Source organism: Garra rufa, chromosome 17 (genome assembly GCF_049309525.1).
Source record: "Garra rufa chromosome 17, GarRuf1.0, whole genome shotgun sequence".
NCBI classification, from domain to species: Eukaryota; Metazoa; Chordata; class Actinopteri; order Cypriniformes; family Cyprinidae; genus Garra; species Garra rufa.
This window is the reverse complement of record NC_133377.1, coordinates 3,359,604-3,385,995: the sequence shown is the minus strand read 5'-3', so window position 1 is coordinate 3,385,995 and position 26,392 is coordinate 3,359,604. Positions and strand designations below refer to the sequence as shown.

The window sequence follows — 26,392 nt, the reverse complement described above, 5'->3', positions numbered from 1 at the left end:
TATGTTTTTTAATAAAATCCATTAATTAGAAATTCTTTTAATTATTAAATTTAATGAAACCATTCAAATGGAATCCAGAAAATTAATAGAAAACTGAGTTTGAGAAAAAAAAAACGCATTTTATTATGCCTTAAATTTAAATGTATTTTTTGTTAAACTTCTAATAAATTGGTGTTAAATTCAGTTTAAGTTTCATTAATTTAATTAATTAGACATGCTGTTTGATTAATAAAATGTAATTTAACTATTAAAACAGAGTCTAGAAAAAATTAAAACTGAAAAAAAAAAAACAGAATCTAGAAAAAAAATGACTAGAAAAATGTTTATTCCATATATAAAATCCAATGACTTTTCCATGACCTAAAGTCAGCATCAAATGGAAATTCCATCTAATCCATTTTCTAAATGCATGCACTTTTTAATTTTTGTGCCATGACATATGCCAAACTTCTCCAATCATTTAGGCAACTTAAACCCTGCACTTTCTAACTAATCGACCTCAAGGTCAGATTCATATCTGCCTTCGTCCAATCTACAACAGATTAATTAAACTTGTCAAATTCCCTATTTTTTTCTTCAATGATCTGTTTCATTCAGCTGCACATCACAATATAAAAATACATTTTATTTATAATTAATTCCAATCCAATTACAAAAATTCACTGATATCTCCAGGTTTTCCATGAACATGGGAACCTGAAAATATTAGAAAATAACACGTGTTCCGAAAACTCTTTATGTCTTCTCTCCACCTTTTTCTTCCTGTAAGAATCATTGAGATGTAAGAACATTTATTCATTTTTTTGGTTCAGACTCTTTCACATCTAGCTATATTTAGCTGTACAAAACAGCTCCTTTTGCTGTTTGATATTGCAAATTGGTGCGTCTTACCATATTATTTTAAATTTATTATCCTAATTTAATATAATCCTGATTTTGTACGTTTGCCCACTGACAAAAACATGATCAGTCTGTAATTTTAATGGTAGGTTTATTTGAACTGTGAGAGACAGAATAACAACAAAAAAAAATCCAGAAAAACGCATTTAAAAAAAGTAATAAATTGATTTGCTTTTTAATGAGTGAAATGAGTATTTCACCCTTCGCAAAACATGACTTAGTACTTGGTGGCAAAACCCTTGCTGGCAATCACAGAGGTTTCTTGTAATTGGCCACCAGGTTTGCACATATCTCCGGAAGGATTTTGTCCCACTCTCTTTGCAGATCCTCTCCAAGTCATTAAGGTTTAGAGGCTGACGTCTTGCAACTCAAACCTTCAGCTCCCTCCACAGATTTGAATGAATCCATCTCCATGTTTGATGGTGGGGATGGTGTTCTTTGGGTCATAGGCAGCATTACACTCCTCCAAACTTGGTTGAGTTGATTTTATGCCAAAGAGCTCGATTTTGGTCTCATCTGACCACAACGCTTTCACCCAGTTCTCTTCTGAATCATTCAGATGTTCATTTTGCAAAGTTCAGATGGTCCTGTACATGTGCTTTCTTGAGCAGGGGGACATTGCGGGCACTGCAGGATTTCAGTCCTTCACGATGTAGTGTGTTACCAATTGTTTTCTTGGTGACTACACTCCCAGCTGCCTTGAGATCATTGACAAGATCCTCCCGTGTAGTTCTAGGCTGATTCCTCACCTTTCTCATGATCATTAAAACTCCACAAGGTGAGATCTTGCATGGAGCCCCAAATCGAGGGAGATTGACCATTATTTTGTGTGGCGATGGTCTTGTAGCCCATTCCAGCCTTGTGTAGGTCTACAATCTTGTCCCTAACATCTTTGGACAGCTCTTTGGTCTTGGCCATGGTGCAGAGTTTGGAATCTGATTGATTGCTTCTGTGGACAGGTGTGTTTTATACAGATATAAGAGTGCTCATAATCTCAGCTTGTAACCTGTATAAAAGACACTTGGGAGCCAGAAATATTGCTGATTGATAGGGGATCAAATACTTATTTCACTCATTAAAATGCAAATCAATTTATAACTTTTTTAAATGCGTTTTTCTGGATTTTTTGTTGTTATTATTCTGTCTCTCACTGTTAAAATAAACCTACCATTAAAATTATAGACTGATCATTTCTTTGTCAGCGGGCAAACATACAAAATCAGCAGGGGATACATTTTTTTCCTCACTGTAGCCCTTCCCCCAAACTAATGCCCTTGATTGAGTCAATGTTGCTCAAACAAAAAGAACAATGATTTAAAATGATATTCAAGGTCAAATGATAGTGAACTCAGTCAATTGATAACTAACAGATGTTTCTGGATATTAAGCTGGGATACAAGAAATAATCTGTACAAAAAAAAAAAAAAAAAAATCAACTTCATTGAAATGGTTCATCTACCATGACTCCCATTTTGTCAAAGCACTCCTTTTTGCACTAGTCTGAGGTTTTATTGAGCTCAGATGTTTATATCAGAGCAGGGATGCGGCGATTCACACCTGAGTAGCATCACTAAATGGCTCTAGATTGCTCTGCTCAGAGAATGATGAGAATTCTGCTTCAAGCAGTCCGTGTAATGTACAGCCAGACAAGAGGTGATCTCAGGACACTGATATCAGCAGGAGTCACAGACAACATGAAAATAAACAGCAGTCGGAGTCGGACCAGCTCCATTTCACACGGGATCATACCATGAATAATCAGTCATGCGACGTAAAGATTAATGACATCCGTCCTTTGCTAATGGTGATGGGGGGGGTTCCCAGGCTTTCGGCTAGAGGGGTCTACAAGTATGCATACTTGACATCCGCAGGCTGTACATACTGTCATCTGGTATGAATGGGGCCACTTACTTTGTTATTGTGATTCTACAGTCTGCTGACAACCAAAAACCTGAAGATCCAGTTTGGTTTGAAGTCTTTGTAGGACCAGTGTGGTTCCTTCCTGAGTTTTGTTTTCCATTCACGCAACGCTGGTCATCTTCAGCTTAGGTAATGGAAACATGTTCCTGCAGCTATTGAATTAATTAAAACATTATAAATAACATCTGAGGAATCATGCAGCGAGAGCTCCTCCAATCAAACAAGGTCTTGTAAACAGCAAATCAGAAAGAGCCTTGGTGATAACTAAACCAATATGTAATTACTACAAAACTAATTTTGCAGTAGAAGCCAAAAGTTAAAAGTTAGTCAAAATGCTACATTTACAAACAAACTGACCACCCACCACAACTTTCAGATGCCATTTTTAGGATACCTCTGCAGCCTTCAAACATCAGATGAAGGCATCTCAGAAGACAGGAAGTGAAGCTAACAGTGGATTTGCCCTTGAATGCATCCTCCAAAGGCAGCATTTTTCAGTTTTTTGACACAGCCATTATGTCTGAGTTTCATGAGTATGTCATTTCTAAGGTGTTCAGAGCGATTTTTAACACATCGCTTCATGGTTGCTAAGTCGGGGTGGGCGATATACCGTCAACTGATAGAGATTTTGGACAACTGTCTCTATCGCGGTTACACGCTCACGTGACGTTGCTGTGCTACGTAGTCATGAAAATGTATAATTTGCATGCGATTTTATGCCGCTGAAATGCAACTACCAGTGAAAGAGAATTAATTTCACTATATGCATGTGAAAACGGTGCTTATAGAGCGTGGGAGTATTGAACAAAATATTTTTGCCCTTTAAAAGCCTTAAACGGTTAAATACACACACTTGTATGTGTCAAAATGCCCGTCTTTGCAATTATCCTTGTAAACACAGTAATTTAGGTCTTAAGTGAAAGCAAACAGAAATGAGAAAGAAATCATGTGTAAAAGTGTCTTTCTTGTTAATCAAACAACAAGACTCCAAGGTGTTGTGGGTGGTTGTTAGGTGGTTACTTGCTGGCCATAATCTAAATTTCCATTCTCTCTATAAGGGGTGGCCGATATGACCAAAATCAGGATATGAGTATTTTATTTTTTTTCACGGTAACGATATAGTTAGTTTTGCTTTAATAAGGTCTTCAAAAACAATGCATATTCTTCACTGTCTAAATTAAATATAAATTTCTTATTAAAGTGATTTAGTTAAGAATAGTGAGAGATTGTTTGATTAACATGAATGAAGCAGGAATATTAGACTGCTGTCACTTTAAGAGCTGCCCTAATCAAATATACTATTATTACACGTGTTTTCTTTCTCAGCTGTTTGCTTTCATTTAAGACCTAAATTACTGCGTTTACGAGGATACTTGCAAAGACGGGCAATTTGACACATAAAAGTGTGTGTGTGTGTGTGTGTGTGTGTGTGTGTGTGTGTGTGTGTGTGTGTATAACGGTTCAAGTGGCAAAAATAGCTTGTTGAATACCCCGTGCCTCTCAGGCAGCGAAATGAGTTTTGTTTTACTGCTGATTGTTTCAATGGCTTAAAATCACTTGTTTTTAAACCGCAATGCTTACAAATGCCTGCAAAAGCTACATTTTTATGTCCATGTAGGACAGCAACGTCACATGAGCACATAACCGCAATAAAGATAGTAAAAAAAAACTCTACCAGCTGATAAATGGTGAAGTTCACTTCCAGAACAAAAATTTACAGATGATGTACTCACCTTCTTGTCATCCAAGATGTTCATGTTTTTCTTTCTTCAGTCGTAAAGAAATTATGTTTTTTGAGGAAAACATTTCAGCATTTTTCTCCATATAGTGGACGTCTATGGTGCCCTGAGTTTGAACTTCCAAAATGCAGTTAAAATGCGACTTCAAACCATCCCAAATGTGACTGTAAACGATCCCAGCCAAGGAAAAAGGGTCTTATCTAGCGAAATTATTGTTTTTAATTACAATTGATATACTTTTTAACCTCAAATGCTCATCTTGTCTTGCTCTGCCTGAACTCAGTTTTTTCCGATTCAAGACAGTTAGGGTATCTCGAAAACTCCCATCTTATTTTCTCCCTCAACTTTAAAAAATCATTTCAAAATCATTCTACATCGCTACAGAAGTACCAACTCAGGGTTTGCAAAGTGAACATGCAAAGAAGATCAAACACTCTTAACAAAAAAGGTAAAACAGCGATGTAGGATGATTTTGAAGTTGCTGGAAAAAATGAGATTGGAGTTTTTCCAACAACTGTCTTGAACCGGAAAAAAACAGAGTTCAGGCAGAGCAAGACAAGACGAACCAATCGTTTCGGTATATAAGACCCTTCTTCCTTGGCTGGGATCATTTACAACCGCATTTGGGATCGTTGGAAGTCACATTTAAACTGCATTTTGCAAAATTCAAACTCAGGGCACCATAGAAGTCCACTTGGAGAAAAATATTTTCTTTCAAAAACAATTTCTTTACAACTGAAGAAAGAAAGATATGAACATCTTGGATGACAAGGGGGTGAGTACATTATATGTAATTTTTTGTTCTGGAAGTGAACTCCTTTAATCATGTCTACCATAATATAGCCCACCCCTACTCTCTATCTTCTTGCCCTAATATACTGGGTCTCTCTGTACTTAAACTAAAAAATAAAAAGCATACCTATTCTCCACAAGCTATACATTTTACATATTATTCTAACTTGCAGCACAAACACTACATGTAAAGTACTTATAACATTTAAAGTACTTATAAGTTTAATAGCGAGTCACAGGTTTGTTCAAAACCCCAAACCCTCAGTAAACCTCTAACAGTGATTCCTGCCTTAGCAAGCCCCACTAATAACACCCATGCAGATGCAGCAGGGATAAGTCTGCAAACCCAACAGGGCCACTATGACAAAGCAAATTACAAACTATAAAATCACTGTGAGGGGTTATGTTTCTACCCATTTTAAGCCATCAATTCTAGATCTTCAGTGCTGAAAATATAGAGCAACATGTCACCGCAATCCCTGATGGGTTAATTTATCCTGAATCGAGACCTGCACGAGTCTGGAACATTCCGTGATTGATTTGATGCTATTTTTACGCGTCCCACTTCAAGGAACTGGTTCAAATACACGGTCCGTTTAAGTACAAGAACAGAAAAAGTCTTCTCGAGAAACAAGAAACGAGACTCGCTCTGTAAAACTACAAGGCTTTACCCTGACAATTTGATAGAAATCTTCCGCTACTATCCCACCATTAGTGGAAAATATTCTTGAGAGCAATGAAAATAAACAAACAAAGTGTTTCAGGGTCAAAAGCAATGCTTTAACCTGCTCTGAGCCTTGACTGACTGGATCTCAGGCCTGAAGGACTATCATTCAGCGGCAGTAAAGTTTAAGCTTCCATACCACGCATTATAATATATATATACATAATTATCCCAAGCACTGTAATTTGGGCAATAATAGCGTGCTATGGAAACACTGCGCGCTGTGGGAGTGCTGGCATAGATGATTGTCTGCTGGGCCTTCTAACCTTCAAAGCATCTTCCCTGTAGAGTGCAGCCGTTCTGTAGAGTCGCCAGGCTGTTCCTGAACCTGAGGTGCCAATGAACGGCTGTAGTCTTAAATGATCCGCTCGGTGCCAGGCAGAGGGGAGGGGAACAAAGAGACACTGTGCTTAACACACACACAAAGCCAGCTGTCCCTTGCTCCTCCCAAACCCCCAGCTGTATCTGGTCTTTCACCAACCATCCCCCCGTCATCATGGGCTGAGACCAAACACAGCCCTTGCCACTGTCCATTTTCAGGATCTTCTCCTCAGTCAAACCGCCTTCACTGGAAACGCCCATCGCAATGGCAGCCTTCATTATATGTGTGTGTGCCCACTCAAGCTTTCATCTCTGGGCCTCAGCCCTTCTCTACCCATTCATTGGGGTTTGCTTTGAGCTGTTATTCTTTATGGTGGTACTGTTTACATCTTTCAGGGCGTCCTTCAATTGATGTAGGTCTATTATAGGCATGGGCATGGCTACCTGTTTTCATGTTTTTTGATTTTGGGACAACGACAAAGAAGACTGACCATGATAAAGATTTTTTAAAACCTATTTAAAGGGTAAGTTCCCTCAAAAATTTAAATTAGCCCATAATTTACTTTCTCCAGGTATCCTAGGTGTATATGACTTCCTTCTTTTAGACGAATCCAATCGGAGATATATAAAAAATGATCCTGGCATTTCCAAACTTTAGAATTGAATGGACGGGTGTTTCTCTTTATCAGTCCAAAACAAGTCCAATAAAGTGCATCCATCCAATAATAAAAAGTGCTTCACATGCCTCCAGGGGGTGAATAAAGGCCTCCTGTAGCGAATGGATGTGATTTTGTAAGAAAAATATACATATTTAAACACTAGAATCACTTTAATCTAGCTTGTACCAGCTGGTCGTACATCGAAGCAGCTCCGGGCGGATGATGTAAGACGTCGGCTTTGCACATGCACCGCTCAGAAGTGACGAAACACGAACATGTAAACACAGCACTGTCACGAATTAGAAGTTCAAAACAAGAATTTGTAAAGAAAAATGTTGGAGGATTGTGATATAAACCAAGAGGAGACTGGTTGTCATTTTTTAAAGTAAGAAAACTTTGCTTCCTTTGCTCCTGTAAACAAACGTTGGTTTGTGCGAGACTTCCGCCTGGAAGGGCTTCCATGCACGACCAGTTGGTGCAAGCTAGATTAAAGCAATTATTACATTTTTAATATGGATATTTTTCATACAAAAATGTATAGATTCGCTAAAGGAGGCCTTTATTTACCCCCTGGAGCCGTGTGAGGCACTTTTTTTATTATGGATGGAGCACTTTATTGGACTTGTTTTAGACTGATGAAGAGAAACACCCAGCCATGACATAGTAAAGCTTAGAATTGACATTATAATTTTTATATTACTCCGATTGGAATAGTCTAAAAGAAGGAAGTCATATACTGTACACCTAGGATGCCTGAAGGGCGAGTGAATTATGGGCTTGTTTTCATTTTTGGGTGAACAGACCCTTTAAATGTATTGTTTTTTCAAGGTATTTTTTTTACAGTTGTGAATTAATTCATAAATATCAACTGTTTTTGGTCAGTTACACCACATGACATTTCACTACCTGACATTTTACAAAACAAATGATCTAATATCTGAAGTAATTATATAAATTCTTGTTCTGTTTTTTTTTTCAGCTTGTTTTTGCAATTTAGTTGCACCACATGATTTGAAGTTTTTGAAATATTAAGTTGTGAAACAGTTTTGTCAGAATATTTCTTTAGAAGTAACGCTAAAAGACTATGCCAAACTACTTACAAGAAATTTTAATTTGACTTTTTCTTCATGATATTGGGACAGTTATGTCCAGTAATGGTCATATCAAGTAAAAAAATTAAAAATTGTTTTCAGTAATCAAAATAATGCTGAAATAAACATACATTTTAGTTAAAACTTATATTAAAAAAATTAATTAGAAATTCTGCCTTTGAAAAAAACAGTTGGGAAAAAAATTATAAAAGTAGAACTAAAATTAAGATAAATTAATGCTATAGAACAAAAAAACAAAACAAATTAAACTGTTGTACCACCCTGATATTTTCTACCTCCCCTCAAAACAATCATGAATAGATTTTTGTTTACTACCAGTCAAAAGTTTTTGAACAGTAAGATTTTCAATGTTTTTTAAAGTCTCTTCTGCTCACCAAGCCTTCATTTATTTGATCTAAAGTACAGCAAAAACAATAAAATTCTGAAATATATTTTACCATTTAAAATGTTTTCTTTTTGAACATATTTTAAAATGCAGTTTTCCCTGTGATTTCAAAGCTGCATTTTTAGCATCATTACTTCAGTCACATGATCCTTCAGAAATTATTCTAATATTCTGATTTGCTGTTAAAAAAATCTTTTTGAAGGTTTCTTTGATGAATAGAAAGTTCAGAAAAACAGCATTTATCTGAGATAGAAATCTTCTGTAACATTATTAATGTCTTTATCATCAGATATTTGTCTTTTGATCAATTTAAAGTATCCTTGCTAAATAAAAGTATTAATTCCTATCTTTTATTTAAAATTAATAATAATAAAAATTTATAATAATGTTTTTTTAATAAATGTACTTTGAGACAGCATCATGTTATTGACACTGAGCCAAAACGATTATAATATGAATCAGAAAATGACCTTCCCCTGTCTGTCACTGTTCTCAAAATGCTGAAGATTCTCTTATTACACAATCGTTCATATTAAATCCATTACATCAGCGATAAAAGGAGTCCTGTTCTGGCCATGAAGAGAGTAATAACCCTCTTGAATGTCATTATGATGCGATCAAACATCAAACAGGAAAGAAAATAATACTCATCTCTGGAAAAACATTCGACACGTCCGTTAGAGCAGGAAATAGATGAGCGCGCGCTGTAGGCAGCACAGGAAGCAGCTCACCTGACTCTCTACTCAGATTTCCTCTCCGCTGAGGACGGATGTGCAGTTTCTTCTGTTTTAGTTTTTTTCCAGAAACAGTGGCTTTAACATGACTCTAGTTCAATCATGTAAACAAAAAAACTGCAGCAATACAAAGCCTCAGATAACTGTTGAAAAAAAAAAACTTGACAGATTTAATAATTCGACGTTAATAATTCATGATCTAATTTTTATTCATATTATTTTATTAATTGTTTTATTTTGTATACACTGAACAGAGGTAGTTTTCTACAACAGTGCTCTCACACACACACATGCCTTGCAGAAACAGGCCTGTCAGGGGTCAGACACTGTGACAATGTCTACAGCAGGTGGTCAGCAGACAGATGCTCCGTCTGCCAGAGTTCATAACAGCCTGACAGAGACTCAAACAAATGGGTAGACAGAGAAGAGTTGGAGGAAAAAAAAAAAAAAAAAAAAAAAAGAGAAACACCATAACAATAGTAAAGAAAACCACCTGCAGAACATTCCTAGCAGAGCAGTAGCACAGGTCACCCATGTTTTCAGAGGAGACATTCCAGCACCTCAAAAAACAAGTCGATCTTCACAGGCGGCTTCTCTGAGCAACCATTTGTGTCTAGTGCTTCGGGCCCTGCAGAGGGGTACATATGGCCAACTTCTGCAAATGTGCATATTTTCTTCACAATCCTCAGATCTTGTTCAGTATGACTGCAATTTCAGAGACACAACTTCACAAGCTCTAGTGCATTTAGACAACAGCTTTGTTATCACTGAGCTGAAACTCTAGACATAGTATAAAGAATTAAAGGGATAGTTCACCCAAAAATGAAAATTGTGTCATTAATTACACAACCTCATGACATTCCAAACCCGTAAGACCTTTGTTCATCTTCAGAACACAAATTAAGATATTTTGATGAAATCTGAGAGCTTTCTAACCCTGCTTAGACAGCATGTTCAAGGTCAAAAAGGTAGAAAGGACTAAATAGTCCATTTGACATCAGTGGTTCAACCTTAATGTTATGAAGCTGCTGGAATACTTTTTTGTAGGCAAAGAAAACAAAAATAATGACTTTATTCAACAATTTCTTCTCTTCCGTGTCAGTCTTAGACACACACTCATGAGAGTACCACAACGCATGATTACTTAATACACAACGTATGATTAACTTTCTTAGCCTTGAACGTGGAACTGAATTGCGGTCTATACAGAGTCAAAAGGCTCTCAGATTTCATCAAAAAATATCTTACTTTGTGTTCTGAAGATGAACAAAGGTCTTACGGCTTTGGAATGTCACAAGGTTGTGTAATTAATGACAGAATTTATTTCTGGGTAAAGCATCTCTTTAAAGGGAGTGGTCTAGTACAGCTACCAGCTTTATCCTCACATATGGGCGGCAGACAGCTGCCAGCAGGTTCACAGATGTATGCAGGTTAACCAAACAATCCTGGATCATTTCAAAGAGTTAAACAACATTTAGGGTGTGTTCACACTTCTTGTTTAATTCGTTTGGTTCATTTGGTCTGGACCAAAAAGGAAAATGAAACATTTGGTCCTGGTCCGCTTAGCTTTTTTTGACAGCGAACCTAAAGGCATAGTGATACAACCATTCACAACCTGGTTGGTTGGGTTGAGTGATGTATATTTTGTGACGAAACTCATTAACATTAAATTATTAAATAACAGCAGAGTGAACAGGTGTTTAATTGTGATAAGATTTTTATTTTAGTGAATAAAGTACCACGTTTCAGGTATCATTTTGTTAGAGTGGTTACACAAAATGTTATTTTATCCGTGCTTCTAGAAAATCCTCAATCTTTCTGCTTTCTAACAGCTTCATGTGGCCGTAAACATTTAATTCTAACGTGGTTTCAAGCACTATGCATCAGTAAAGTTTCACCGCGACCACGAAAAGCCTGTAAATGTGGTGTTTACATAGAATAATAGTAAAATTAATTTACCTCATTGTATGAACCCAGAGTCTCCGCTGGTTACATCAGTAATTAAACGAGAATCTTCCATACAAAACTATTAGTTGCATTTCAGGGCAAAGCAAAACAAATAAACAAAGAAAAACACTGTCTAAAGATAATATAAAACACGGGGAACTAACCTGGTTTGGTTAATCTACAATTAATTGTACTACAAATTATACTACATTTAGAAAACACTATAAATTGATAAACTGTTCTGCGTGATGACGTTTAATGTCTCCGACAGCGCCTGTATTCCCATTTAGCAACTTGTTAGCAACCATATTTTTTTAAGAAACGTAACAGTTAAAAAAAAAATCACGAGTGGGGTGTAACTGGTGTGTTTTATGTCGTACAATAAAACGTGAAAGTATCTTGAGCTTGTGTTAACCACAGACCTTATTTAAGGGATTTAACCAAAATGCCATTCAAAAAACCCATTGACTTAGGGACGATGGAACCGGAAGTGCTAAAATGCTAACTCGCTCCCGGGTTTTTGCCTAGAAAGTGACGTTCCCCCACTCTATAGGCTAAGTTCTGTGCTTTGTTACTTTTGATATAAAAGTCTCAGATTTCAAATTCTGTTCATTTCATTAGAAAATCCAAGCAACAAATACTGTTTTGGCACTCTTTAATGTGGCATGATAGATCGCTGTGCAAAATCAAACGCACAGCGAAAGATTTGTGACAGTTTCGTTTTTTGTTTTGGATCCCGTGCTCTACTGCCACACTGGAGCGCACTCGACACCAACTGGACAGGGGTGGAACTTACAGTTAGATTACAATAGATCACACTCAGTGTAATCTGTCAAAGTGACGGTCAACCTTCAGATTTTTATGTCAATGATAACAAAATTCCGTCAGTGACAGACAATTTTTGGTTAACATCTGGTTCCTATAGAACTGTTTTAGACCCTACTCTGAAGTAGGAGCTAATTTAGTTCCTCCTAGAAATAAATATGTTCCTAGTCCCTGCGGTGTGAACACACCAAAAAGTGAGTATTTCCACCAATATTTTTAGGAACTTTGAACCAGTACGAAAGCCCCTATAAGATGCTTTGCACCACGTAGTTCTAGGAACTAGCCAGCATGGTGGTTCCTAGAGAACATATTTCACCCTCAGGCTGTTTTCATGGTTGCATTCGCACCGGCAGCAGGAACTCTGAAGTGGCCGACAGCGACTTATTTGCAGCATTTACAAACATCAACAACTGGTGAATGGAGGATGCCGTGACTGGAGCTGTTTTTGTTGTGCGTTTCATGATAACGGAGATGGATTGTAAACATAATTTATACGATTGCAAGGAGCATGAAAATCTGACTAAATCTCCTATGAGAACTTGCAGTGTTACATATCATGAATGCTGAGAAATCGCTGTTTTCCATGTTTTTTGAGTAAGTATTTTTACATGGCTTTTAAAAAATGCTGGGTAGCCGGTGTTTTGCATGCATTCGGAGCCTACTCTGAAGTAGCAGCTAATTTAGTTCCTCCAAAGAAGCTTTTAGAATAAAATATGTTCCTAGTTCCTGCGGTGCGAACACGTTAAAAAGTGGAAACTTCCGCCAATAGTTCAGAGAACTACGAAAAAGTTCCTCCAGTGCTAAAGCCCCCAAGCTATATGCTGGTATTCTTTTCAAGGTCAACTTCTGTCAACTAATCAAACATAAGAACTCAACAGTTGTATACTACTTTTGTAGTAGCATCAAATTACTCTTACATTTTTAGACATTCGGAACCATTTAAAAATATGTCACCCTGGATCACAAAACCAGTCTTAAGTAGCACGGGTATATTTGTAGCAATAGATAACAATACATTGTATGGGTCAAAATTATTGATTTTACTTTTATGCCAAAAACCATTAGGTTATTAAATAAAGATAATATCCATAAAGATATTTTGTACAGTTACTACTGTAAATATATCCAAACTTAATTTTTGATTAGTAATATGCATTGCTAAGAACTTAATATTCAATATTTAGATTTTATTTGCACCCTCAGATTCCAAATAGTGTCTCAGCCAAATATTGTCCTATCCTAACAAACCGTACATCAATGGAAAGCTTATTTATTCAGCTTTCGGATCTCAAAATTGACCCTTATGACTAGTTTTGTGGTCCAGGGTCACATATATTTTTTAAATATTCTTGAATATTTGTAAATTAAATAAGTAAACTAAATATTTTAAATTAAATTAAATGGACAATGGGTCATTAACGATCCTGTGATCATAGACAATAATAATAATTGTACAGACTGATGCAAAAGATGCGCAGACTGCACAATTCTTTAGATAAATAGCAGAACAAAGTCTTTTGTTTCATTGAATTACAGACCACACTGGAATAAACAGTGATTTAAAATATTACCACAGAAACCATTCCCCAAAGCAATTGAAAACTGAACATTTAAACCAACAGAAGTTCTTCTATCTGAAAAACATTCAGCAAATTTGACTGTATTTATACTGTAGTGTGCACTCATCACTTCCTGCAGTGAGACTGCTTCATATGTTTACACAAAGACACCTGCTGTTTACTGCTGCACATTGACAACCACACTGTAAAAAGGGTCTCATCATCTCTCATATGTAATCCAACGGTGAATAAAAATCCTTACTGGCACATTACAGTCTCCTGGATCTTTATCCACAAAAGCTTTCAAAGTCAAAGCCAGACAGCGATGACAAATTCAGCCCTACTGTATGTGTCCACCCTCCTCAAATTGCAACCAGCCTGATACTGTCACAAAAGGAACATCCTGTGTTTTTTTGACAGTATCAGGCTGAATTTGGTTTTGGTGAAACAAGTCTTTCTGATGAATCAGCCGTCTTTAAATGAAACCTTGTGAAGGATAAAAGAGCAACGTACAGCGTATCCACTAGACTCATATAGCGCATGTCTGACACACCCAGCACAAACATCTCTACTGAGGCTTGATGTAATTAGTCGTAATGATGCTCATCAACAGGAAGAAAGCCAAAACGGGGGTGCAGTGTTTTCCTCTTTATGCAAACAAACATTCTTGGAAAGGCATGCAACGCTGTTAGACCTCAGTGAACCTGAGAGAGAACAAGAGACAGACACAAAGACAAAGAAACCTAGAGCTTTCATGACAATAGCAACCCTAGCATCCTGTCCAGACTTTCACTTCCTCTTCCTCTCATCCCCATGTCCCATCTCTTAAAATTCTATTTTAAAAACACATCAAGCTATTAGAAATGTAGCCTACTTTATTTTTTGTTGGTTTCATTTGGTTTTGATAACTTTAAGAGCATTTTAAAGAATTGTTTTAATTTAATTACTCATGATTTACTCACACTCAAGCCATCTTAGGTGTATATTGTCTTTCTTCTTTCAGATGAAAACAATCAGAGTTATTTTTTTTTTAAATGTCCAGGATCTTCCAAGCTTTATAATGGCAGTGAATTGCTGTTGAGATAATTAGGTCCAATTAAGTGCATCCATTCATCATAAAAAGTACTCCACACGGCTCCAGGGGGTTGAGAAAGGCTTTCTGAAGTGAATCGATGCATTTGTGTAAGAAAAGTTTCCATATTTACAAATTTATAAACCATAATTTCTAGCTTCTACTAACTGTCATACTCGCGTTCACAAGAGAGTGCTGTTTAAGTGGATGGTGTATGCGGAAATGCAGTGGAGAGAGTAAAACAAAACACCCGTCTCAAGTTAGAAATAAAAAATCGAGGATCTGTAAAGAAAAATGTTGGGGGATTTCGATATAAGCCAAGAGGAGACTGTTGACAAAACTTGGTTCTCACGCGAGTATATTCCCACCAGAGCTTAAGCCCTACGCCATCTGCTGGATCACCACTTTCTCATTAACACACGTATGACAGTTAGCGGAAACTAAAGATTACAGTTTTTAAAGTTGTAAATATGGATATTTTTCATCGATTCATTTCAGAAGGCTTTTATTAACCCTCTGGAGCTGTGTGGAGTACTTTAAGATAAATGAACACAGTTTTTTTGGGCTTCAAATTCTTAACACCCATTCACTGCCATTATAAAGCTTGGAAGAGCCAGGACATTTTTTAACATAACTCCTATTGTATTCATCTGAAAGAAAAAGTCATATACAACTAGGATGGCTTGAGGGTAAGTAAATATTGGGATTTTCATTTTTGAGTGAACTGTCCCTTTAATGTTTAATTAAATTTGAATTTTTAACTTTTATCTTTTACATTTTAAAATCAATTAAAAAAATTAACATTTTTAGCACCTTGAATATGTCAGTGTACACATCTTATGATTTGCAAATATATTAAAAGAGCAGGTCATATGTTTTTTTTAAAGTGTCCTAATATTGTGTTGGAGTCACCTACAAGAAGTTTAAATGCATCTAAGGTCAAAAAATATTGTAAATTTCTCAGAATATACATTTACACAGAGTGATTTGTCAATGATTTCAAAATGGTTCATTGGTGTCTGTAAACCCCTCCCTTCCATAACCCTACTCTGCTCTGATTGGTCAGCTGGCCAAGCCTGTTGTGATTGGCACAGAGAGGAGTACTTGAGCAAGTTAGTAGGGCTGGGGGTAAACGATTATTTTTAAAACGATTATTCGGGCGATTATTTTATCGAATAGTCGACTATTCTAATGACTAATTAGATGATTTATCTTATTTTTTTTTTTTACATAGTTAGCAGTTTCCTCCTAAAAGATGCTCCCACATCGTGGTGCTGGTGTGGTATGCTAGCTCCATCTTGCAAAGACTGCATATAACTATACCGTTACGTTTCTGGCTGTGTTTAAAATATTCCCACACCTTTGAGGTAGGACGGCGAGTTGTTTTCTGATGTCTGATGACATGTATTGCTTGGGAGTGCTGGCTGCTGAACCTGAGAAGTGGACGGAGTTTCGTTATCCATGCTGCTTTGTTTTGGTCAGCCATTTGCGTCTGGTGAGTGGGCGTGATGTGTCGACTACTGGATTTGACGTCGACGTTTTTTTTAGAACCGAGTCGTCGACGTCATCGACGCGTCGCTGCAGGCCTACAAGTTAGCGAGTGCTACCATCTGTGTTGCCAAGTATGCGGTTGTTTTTGATGTCAGTGGGTTAGGTGTGATATTTAGCCCCTGGAATGCGAATTTAAGAGGGAAACCCTGACAAAAAGTGTGTATTTTAGACCCCAAAACGCGATTTTTAACGGGGGACCCCTTGGGCTAGTTTTGAGTAGCAATTGGCCGGGTTTTGTCAAGAAAACCTGACAACCATGATGCACCTTTACATAAAACAATAATATAGTGCTCAAATCTGTTCTTAAAACAATGACATAAAAACATTTTATTTAACACTTATGCAAGCGAATCGTACCCACAGCTAAAGTTCAGCTGCTAAACCGTAAACCCATAACAAAACAATAATAGCGGATACATAAGCCGAGTGCTAACGTAAAAACTAAAACAAAACTAAAATATGTCTACATTCTGTAATTAGAACAACGACAGTCTACATTAATCGACACATTCTTAGGAAATAGTGGGTTTACAGCGAATTACCAGAACTACTTCAGTAAGACAGTAACATTGTGGTTTACCTGGAAACCTAAAGCTGCACTAGTTACACATCACATAATAGTACAAAAAAATAGATATTTTGAGCACACTTGAAAATGTACACACAACGTATCAATCGTACTTACAGGTTGTGGTTCGGAAACGCTTTTTAGTCCAAATCAGAGGTTGCGTTAGACTTTAACATTGCCCGTCATTTTGACGGACAGGGTCGTAAAAATTCCGTCATAATCCATTATTACCCGTCATTTAATTTTTCATATTTTAATTTCAATACCACGTTTAATTGCATTTATGTTTGTTCACATTTTCAGGACAATATAGTTTTATAATATATGCATTTATTTTGAAGAGAACAGATAAACAGAGACGGCTTAACTTTTCATGTTCAACACCACACCCTGTCTCAAGTCTTAAATTTCAAATTCTGTCGATTTCATTAGGAAATTCAAGCAATAAATACCGTTTTGGCGCTCTTTAATGTGGCATGATAGATCGTTGTAGCTTCTGTGTAGTCGCCTGTATGTAAAGATTCGAGACGGTTTCGTTTTTGTTCTGGCTCCAGTGCTCTGCTGCCACACTGGAGCGCACTCGCCACCAACTGGACAGGAGTGGGAATTACAGCTACAAACAATAGATCATACTCAGTGTAATCTGTCAAAGTGACGGACAGTGGCGGTTCTAGACAAATTTGACTAGGGGGGCCAAGAAGGGGCCAGTGTTTAACCAGAGGGGCACATTAAAAAATGACGACAAGTGATATTTAAAGATTATAAACTTTATTTTACTTTAAAATCATACAAACATTTTAGGGATGCTCATATTGACCGTTCACTGTTAACCGACAGTAAGAATTTTAACCGATTTTTACTATAAGTTAAACGGTTTAATTTTTTTTACGTTTGCTGCATGGTGAAAGAAAAAAAATGTTTACTCACGGGCGCGTGTCGACACGTGCAGTGCGGCTGTTTAGACATATTTTGATGAGTAAGCACCTGCTTTACCTTCTCTTAGTTTGTGTAACTGATGTATAGCCTATGTGCTGCACGATAGCAATGGCGATGTTGCGTTATCAGAGAGTGAATCCGTGAATAAATGAATTCAAATTCTGAATTAATTATAGTCTTAAAAGTGCGCGCTCCCCTTACAATCACTGGAAAGCTGTCACTCATACATTACTGTAGTTCATCGCAATCTCTCAAAGTTAATAAAAGGTAATAAAATCACATTTACACAATACAATTAATCTCTTATTTACATCATGTCTACACTTTCTTTGTTTTAATGAGAGAGTTCTCAGAGGTGTAGAATTTCAGCAGAACTGAACCGGCACTTGATCATGAACTAACAATGAACAGCTGTATATTTTTATTAACTAACGTTAACAAAGATTTTACAAAGCCATTTACAAACTTGATTTAATTATCAGTGTGAAAAACAAAAGTAACACGGTTATGTGCAAGAACAACAAGTCACTCACGAAATGAAATTGTTTTGCTTACCTTCGACTCTTGCAACAGGAGAAATAAATCGTAGCTCCTCTATCCAAGAGTAGTTCTAATTGTTGCTGCAGTGTTTGTGTGCGCCGCTCTAATTTACCCATGTAAGTAGAACGATGCGTCGCATTAGTTCCGCTTTTGGCGCTCGTGTGTAAAACCATGATTAATAAATTTTTTTATTTGGTCAGTAGGGGGGGCCACAGGGGTGGCCAAGGATATGTCTACAGGGGCACGGGCCTCCCTTGGCCTCCGTGTAGAACCGCCACTGGTGACGGACGGCCTTCAGATTTTTCCGTCATTTCTAAAAAAATTCCGTCAATGACGGACAATTTTCGGTTAACGCGACCTCTGGTCCAAATATAGATAATTAGAAGCCAAAGAAGATAAAAGCCAAGATTAGAGAAGCAGTCCTTAGAAAATGACAAGCACACAACAAAATTAATGTTACAGTAGATCGGTAACAGGCAGAAGATTTGGAAATATGATGACTTGTTAAGGCGATTCTAAATCGACTCTTTCTTTTGAGAGACAAAATCTTTATGTATAATGCACTTTTTTGATTAACATCTTTGGAGACTGTTTACATTGAAGGATAGCTACATTACAAACTGCAAAAAAGATATTTTTCGAAAACCCATATGACCTGCTCTTACATTGACATTAAAAACATTCATCAGCATAAGAGAGGTTCGAGTCATTGTATTTCTGAATGCCATTTAAATACATTGTTGAAAAAAAAAAAAAGACAAAAATACCCAATTTCCATTTATCTCAACAACAATTACTCAGCTAACTAATCCATTTCAAAAACATGTAGTTTTGCACTTGACCTGCATCTCTCTTTTTCTACTCTCTCTGACTCATATTGAGCTCGCGGTCTGACCTGAAGCAAAACACCACAGATGATGGTGCAGTTCTGTATGTGTTTACATAGAGCCAGTGAATCAGCACTCTGGCAAACACCACGAATCCAGCGGCTCACAACAGGAAGAAGACGAATCTTAACCCAAAATGAAGTCCTAGAAAAGTGGATCAAGATGTGTGGGCCATTAGTGCCCAACTTTAAAACTCCAGCATCCACGTGGAGAGGATCAAAGCTGGATTTGTGTTGATCCCTACACATGCTCCAACACTGTTAATGTGGCCATCCCAGACCTCTTGCTCTTTTAACAGCCTAAGTCTTGGCTAAGCGATGAGATGGCGCGATAACAGCTTTAGGATGCAGTCTGACATGCTCGCCAGAGGGATAGAGAGTGAGCCGCCACATGTGACGCCCTTCCAAGAGAGAAAGTTTTTACTGCAAGCGCACAGCTGGAGCGCACAGCTGGGACGATCGTAAGCGTGCAGCTGCAGTGACCTGAGGCTCACAAAGACTATCTGTGCCTGCTCAGAGACAACGGACTCTGCCAAATCTGTACCAGCAGGACCAGTTCAACCAAATGTTAGTACATACAAGCAACGCCGCAGGAGCACTGGCTTCCTGAGAGCACAGGTGTGAGGAAAAGCTTCAGATCCCGCCTAGTGTTGCTGGCACGGTCTAGAAATGACGCCCATCCCTGTCACAGAGGACATTTAGACAACAGTAAAATCATATTTAGTGCAAACACAAGAGACTGGACCCATTTTAAGAGAATATTGAAGAATGCGGTTGACAAAGCGTTTTTAGGCTCAATCCCAATTCTACCCCTTACCCCTACACTTAGCCCTACCCCTCCGTTTGGCGCGTTCACGTGAAGGGGTAGGGGTGTCTCATTTCTCTTTTGGTTGGAGGGGTAGGGGTAAGGGGAAGGGCCAGATAGCCCTCCAAACGAAGATTTTTCAGGACCTCACTTCAAACGAAGGGCTAAGAGAAATTTCCAACATGGCTGCTCACTCGAGCAAGCAGACTCGTAAATATAAGTAATTTTTGCCTTTAATAAGGATTTTGATGACAATGTTTCATTTTATGTATATTACCTTCAATCTTGTGTTTGTGTTTATGGTGTTGTTTTGTAAATAAACGTTTGCAAAAAAATCGCTAAAGTTTGCTAGCAGATAGCACTGATTGCACGATATTACAAAATATATTTTTATGTCATATACACTTGACTGCATGTTAGAAACATGAAAGACCAGTGGCACGGCAATTTGCAACGGTGGTGTAGTGGAGGGTGTACGCAGGTATACGGTGTATACATACTTCCACTTTTTAAATCCCCTCTGATGCGCATTATTCAGATAGTGTCCTGCATTCGCCAAAATCATGGCAGTCCACCACATCCAGTCATGTGAATAAATGTAAATATTCGCTAAAAACACCCAATAAAGGCAGTGATGATGCAGTCAGGACCGTGGAGCCGGCTTGCTTTGAAATGTATTTGATGATTGCGCCTAATGCACCTGCGCCCGATACGTCTACCGCACCAGTAGTTTAAATCAGTACATAATAGTAAAAACGATACCTTACAAATAAAAAGAAGCTGATTTTTACGATCAGAAAGTTCTTAAACCAGTGAACCCCTGTAAACATTTTAGTCCAAGGATCCAGAAAACGAACACGTTCAAATAGAAAGTTGAAAACGAAATTCACAAATGAAGCATATATACTTCTCCAGGCACCACTACACTGATTAGCAATTTGCCGCGCATGTGATAATGCGTTGTTTGTTTTGCTTACGGCCACATGTGAATGAACGGTGCGTACACTGTACATTTGTACTTTTTGAAACATGACAACATTTTGACATCTTGGAATGAGTGATAAACATCTGCGCATGTCCTCTGACGTAACATTAGGAACTAGCGACAACCTATGATGACGTATAACAGTGTTGTAGTGGTGTCCCATTTCTTAGGGGAAATATTTTAGCCCTTCCCCTTTACACTTTGTTTCAAGGGACAAGGGGAAGGGGCGAGGGGTAGGCGAAGGGGTAGAAAATAGAATTGGGATTGGGCCTTAGTCTCACATTGATATTCATCATCCAAGGCAGGCGAATAACAGAACTGTTTCAACCCAATAAAACTACGACAGCATCACAGATTCTCTTTACGCTTCCACTGACACTTATTTTAAGCGACTTTAACACCTTCATTTAAACCTGTCTGCATCTGTAATTAATGTATTGCCAGAAGCAGTAATTACATGCGCTGCAACATTAGCCACTAAACCAGGAAATTGATCTTGCAGAGCTGTGCTGGAGGGACGGGCTGTTGATGCCCATCAGATGATATCTGAAAGAAACAATAGCAAAAGAAATCTGGTTTTATGCAGTGGGAGAGACATTCTTGTGCTGAAAGCATTTTCTTGGTGAAAGATCCACATTTTTCTCAAAAGAGAAAAGCTCAATTATAAGCGAATTTTAAATGTTTACTCAAGTTTGGGCTTGGTTATTTTATGTGACAAATAAATATTTTTTTTTCTTTTGAACTTTCTATTCATTAAAAGAATATTTCAACTAGGGCTGGGCAATTTGGCTTAGAATCAAAATCTCGATTAATTGAACATTTTAACCCGATTACGATTAATGAACGATTATTTTATTTATTAATAAAATTATATTTAATTATATTTATATAATATTTATTTTTTTGCCCTCATAGTTCACTGACAAGTTTTGTACAGTAAATATGTTCACATATTACAAGCGAGAGATTTTTGGATGAAGGGTGCATTACTTGATTTTAAAATAATTGAAGGAAACACTATCTACGATCTATGATTATTAATTGAACATCAGTGTTGAACAACTGAAATTAAAGCAAGCATTGCTTAAAACGAAAAGTCACATTTTTCTTAAATTAGTGAAAATAAATAACTTGCACTATTGGAAACAAAATAAATAATTTTCAATGTTTTTCATATTAAAAGTAGAAAATAAGCAGTATCGCCTCTAAATAAAATTACTCTTGTATATCCTGTAAATACTTTACTGTATAAATACTGTTTAAGCTCTCCATCGACATGTCGGCGGAATAACGGAACGGAGCGCTAGTGTTTTTTAAAGGGAAAGTAATTGAAATAATCTTCCTGGAAAAATTTTAACGATTATAGGTTCTGAATGTCGATTTCGATTATTTTTCGATTAATGGCCCAGCCCTAATTTCAACACTGACACACTGATAATAAAAAGAAATATTTCTTGAGCAGCAAATCAACATATTACTGTCTATTTCTACTTAATTATGTGAATTACTGGTATGTGAGCATAAAATAGTTTAATGCATACTCTTCAGTACATGCATACTAAATCCTGACTTGTCCTCACTTTTGAGATAGGATAAAATCCAGACCAATCCAACCATATTCATGTTTTTTTAAATGAGGCCCTAGAATATATTCCCAGCTTTTAAATTACAGATCATTTTCATCTAGCAACCTCTGATACAAGTGGCTTTTTCCAGTTTGTCAGTGCAATAGTTTGTGACCACATTGGAGATGCACTGAAATAAGACAAAGCCAAAGATCCTCACTCTTATTTTGGTTGCAAGAAAGATAAGAGAAAACAGCGACGAACACATCAGACAAGGAACAGTTGAGAATCCCCCCTCGAGTACGTGAGTTTAGATGTGAGATAAGGGGGCTGGGTGATGAGAACGATATAAAGCGAGGAAGAAGGGAGGAACGTGAAACCACACAGAGAGAGAGAGAGAGAGAATCTCTCGCAGTCAAGAACTCATCATAAATTGGCAAGGTTGCACTCAGAGGTGAGAGACTGAGAAACTGCTGAAAGTAATTTATATATACATGCCGCACATGTGCAGAATTTCAATGAGCCGCCTCCTTAAACTTCTGACTCTCTTAGAAAACTCATCTGATCTCAGTTACTGCCTCCACCGCACACCGAGACAATGATAAACCCCCTGACTCCAACTCAAAACTAAAGACAATGAAAAGCAGAAGCAGCATTTCTTACTTGACAAAAGATGCCTTCCCGAATGCAAAAACTTAAAAGAGAGGAAAAACAACTGAAAGTAGTGCACCACTGTGGCCTAGCAGTACAAGCTCTGTGCTCAGTTGGGCTTTGTGGGTTCGAGTCCAACTTGCAACACTTACTAATTTCCTCCCATGCTCTACTCTCTGTTAATCCTGTCCTATTTCTCATTTTCTATATGACACAGTGGCACCCAAGAGACAGCAAAACATACATTTGACTCAATTATTTCTGACCTACATGCACTGCACATGCTTACATCTCAAGACTAACATCGCATACATGTGATCTTAAGGACCAATGGGGCAGGACGCTGAGCTCACGCATCCCTCCAGACACAAAAGTGACTCAACAACATGAGGATAAGAGAAACAGACTGTCACTGCAACAAAACACATTCCCATCTGGAGTCCACAAGACTACACTGTAGAAAATGGCTTTTTCAAGTTTAATTAAATAAAGCAAAGAATATTGGAGTAGGTTTTACAAGAAAGTACTACTGTAGTCTATCTACTTTACAAATGTCACATTTAATTTAACATGTTACTCAGTGTTGGCAAGTCCGCAGTTTTCCCGTGGAATTGGGCTACATGTTGCCTCGGGTTGTTTTTAATGCCTGTAGGTTTTAGCGACCCCAATATCATGATATTTAGCCATTGAAGTGCGAACCCCAACAAAAAAAACTTGTATTTTACCTCCTGGAATTTGTTTTTTACCAGGAGACCCCCCTTCGAAACACGATTGGGCTAGTTTTGAGTAGCAATTGTTGTGAAAACCTGGCAACCTTGATGTTACTTGACATTTCCACAAAACCTGTCTTAAGTAAAACAGGTATATTTGTAGCAATAGCCAAAATAATCATAAATGCAACGTATTTTGTGCATTTCCTAACGTAAATATATCAAAACGTTTTTGATTAGTAATATGCATTGCTAAGAACTTCATTTGGACAACTTTAAAGGTGATTTTCTCAATATTTCGATTTTTTTTTTCCACTCTCAGAGATTCCAGATTTTTAGATAATTGTATCTCGGCCAAGTATTGTCCTATCATAACAAGCCATAAATCAATATAAAGCTTATTTATTCAGCTTTAAGATGTATAAACTTTTAAAATGGACCCTTATGACTGGTTTCATGGTCAAGGGTCACATTTGTGAAGTTAACTAGCAATTTATGAGGAAAAATAGTTTCAAAGTAAATCCCACACCTTTTTTAGTATAGCGCACAAAGCAATGCATAAAAACTGTCAAATATATAAATTACTGAATGCTAATATTTTTAAACACTGTCTTTCCATGCTTGTCTATTGTCTTCATTGATTGTTTCTGAGTATTCTTTGTAACTGTCATTTTTTCTATGAATCATGTTAATACAAAGGACATACATAACTTTCTTTGCATACATTTACATTAACATTTTACACTGTTAAGTGAGGTAATTGCAGATTAATTTAAACGAAAAAATCAAGCATTTAAAGGGACCGTTTATTTAAAAAAAAAACATAAAACCTGTCAGTCTGTTTCAAATTCTCCCAATAATGTAAAATCTGTCATCGTTTACTCATGTTCGTTCGACGAGGAACACAAAAGACGATATTAAGCAAAAGACTGACAGCTTCAGTCACCATTCTCTTCCACTGCATAAAAATGAAAGTAAATGGTGACTGAGAGTAAGACTGTTATTTTGTCTCACATCTCCTTTTGTGTTGAACTGAAGAAAGTAAGTCATTCGGGTTTGTAACAACACGAGGGCGAGTAATATAAATAACACTAACGCCACAAGAGTAAACGATGACAGAATTAGGGTGACTGTTCCTTTAACAGGACCTTTATTTCACAGTCACTTTTAATAAAAAGCCAAGCGAAAGTCTTATTCTCAAAAACACGAGGATTAAATAAAACCGTATAATAAACGAATCAAATGTCAAAGTACCTAAAAGATTTCGTTCTTTTTTATTTTTCTGATTCTTTCCTATAAAGACAATAGAGAAGTCATTGTCATTGTGCAGAACTCCTTAATACACCATCTTCAATTTAACACTGTTGAACACAATCAGAATGAAACTACTGGTGACACTCTTTTGACCTCTCAGTCTTATTGCAAGTTCAAATGCGTCTGTTGAATAAAACACGCGTAAAGTAAAGCACCGTCAGTCATGCACTGAGCTCTGTCAAACTCTCCACCCGCTGCAATCTGTCTGTCCGCGTTCAATAGAGGGGCTATTCATGACTGTCTTACAACTGCACACTACAGCGCTTAAACTTCACCCAGCAAGAGTGAAGCAGCGCAAATTGGCCTGTGATAGCAGCGACAACAGATCAACATCTGGCGAGTCGGATACGCGAAATAAAACGTACGAACCTGAAGCGGCGAGGCGACTTTTCCTCCTTCCAGGGATTGATGTTTGGGAGTTTGTTGCAGTCGCACGCTCCCTCCCTTTCTCTAGCGCACTAGATAGATAGTGCTGATGTTGTTTTCACTTCCTCTTTCCTCCTCCTCCCGGCTGCTGATTAGCTCCGCTGTTTCAGACATCCACCAATCACAGTGCAGTAAATCCTGGTCATTCAGTAGACTGATAAAAGCGCATCAGGGTGTTTTCTCAGGGTGTTTTGATGTTTTGATGACATTTGTGTTTTTGCTTCTTAATATATCATCTTTTCGGCTATTATTTAAACACATAGTATATAAGACATATAGGGACTTACATAAAACTTTGAATATCTCTGTGACAGAATATTAACTAACATTGCTACGTTTTAGGTTGTAACCGATCACTTAAGGTAGAAAATAAGAAATAGTTAAAATTAACAACATTTAATTTAAATAAATGTAATTTATAAAATTTTAAATGTATAAAAATTATTTTAATAATTCCCACTGAATAAAATGTAACAGTTTTTGCTTTTTGGATAGGAATGTCTGCTAAACAAAATTTCTTTAAATATTTTACTAATTTAATTATTTCTGTATATATTTAAAAAGTAAGAAATTATGTATGTGTGTATATATTTACATGTTTCATACATATTCAAAAATGATACATTATATATATACAAATGTTTATACATATTTAAAAAAGGATACATATATAATAAAAAATTGTAAGTTTATATATTATATAATTTAAAATATATATAATTTATATATTTAAATACATTGTAAACTATTCCTATATATATATATA

General features: G+C 36.9%; 1 protein-coding gene across 4 annotated transcripts in view; it reads right to left on the bottom strand.

The window, feature by feature from the left end:
- The window catches only part of elmo1 (engulfment and cell motility 1 (ced-12 homolog, C. elegans)), a 130,599-nt gene extending 104,907 nt beyond the window's left edge, over positions 1-25,692 (bottom strand). For all 4 annotated transcript variants that reach the window (XM_073821551.1, XM_073821554.1, XM_073821553.1 and 1 more), the window contains exon 1: positions 25,570-25,692. The gene's annotated coding sequence lies outside the window, so the exon portion shown is untranslated. The remainder of the gene's footprint in view (positions 1-25,569) is intronic.
- Positions 25,693-26,392: the final 700 nt, after the last annotated feature.